Source organism: Peromyscus leucopus, chromosome 9, assembly GCF_004664715.2.
Source record: "Peromyscus leucopus breed LL Stock chromosome 9, UCI_PerLeu_2.1, whole genome shotgun sequence".
Taxonomy (NCBI): Eukaryota; Metazoa; Chordata; class Mammalia; order Rodentia; family Cricetidae; genus Peromyscus; species Peromyscus leucopus.
In genome coordinates this window covers 85,289,774-85,290,845 of record NC_051070.1, presented here as the reverse complement: position 1 = coordinate 85,290,845, position 1,072 = coordinate 85,289,774, and the positions used below count along the sequence as shown (strand labels likewise).

The 1,072-nt window shown below is 43.8% G+C and overlaps 1 pseudogene; it reads right to left on the bottom strand.

Moving 5' to 3' along the window:
* Window positions 1-259: 259 nt before the first annotated feature.
* Window positions 260-808, bottom strand: LOC114680732 (annotated as a pseudogene).
* Between the last annotated feature and the right edge of the window lie 264 nt (window positions 809-1,072).

The window sequence follows — 1,072 nt, the reverse complement described above, 5'->3', positions numbered from 1 at the left end:
ATGTTAGTGGCACTACTTGAACTACAAATCTTGCTTCTCTTTGGTTGGAAAGGTACTGTGTTAAATGTTCTCCAGGTGGGTAAGAAGAAAGACCAAGAAAGGCTGAAGAAAACCTGTCAGCTACTGACACTGCTCTCCAAAGCCTCCATTAAACTAACAAACCCTCATGGTCTGATGGGCAAGGCTCCACCAGTGCTGAGGGACACAGGCCACACAATACCTCTCAGGACAGATGAAGCAGGAAGAACAGGTATGAGTCATTTGGGGTAGAGCAGGCATCCACAGCTTCAGACTTCTGCATGGAAGGGGTAATCCTTGTGTTTAGCACAGATCATCAAGGCACACACCCTCAAGTTCCTGTTGTAGCTGAGCAGAGTAGTCATATCCTCCTTGCTCAGCTCGAAGTCAAAGACCTTCAAGTTCTCAGTAATTTGTGCTGGTGTCACAGACTTGGGGATCACCACCAAGTTCCTTTGTATGGGGAACCAGATCAGTACCAGGGCTGTAGTTTTATTGTACTTGGATGCAATTGACTTAATCTGGGGATCCTCCAGGAGAGAAGGATCTTCTGGATCATATACACAGTCACCATGATGCCTTTGGAGTGGTAGTACTCAGTCAGCTTCTCCTGAGTTAGGTATGGGTGGCACTTGATCTGGTTAACTGTAGTTAACCCTGTAGCAGGCTTATATTTTAAACCAGGTTTGTTTAAGATCCTCTCAATCTGGAGAGGGTTGAAGTTGGAGACACCAATCGATTTCACCAAACCTTCATCCACCAGCTGCTCCATGGTTGTCCAAGTGTCCACAAAATTGACCTCTACAAACTTTGTAGCTATTGTCAATACTATTGATTATCCTCAAGAACTGGACAGTAAGATTACATTGCTGAAGACACCTCATACTTGAGTCACAGAACATGGAGAAGTCTAGTTGGTATTCAGCTGGAATTTCATTCTTACTAGGTAGCATTAATAGTACTAGAAGGTGTTAATTACATCACTGGGTAGAAAATTAAACACTAATCTCTCTGTTATGAACCCTGCAAGCTACGATAACAACCTGTCTGGCAA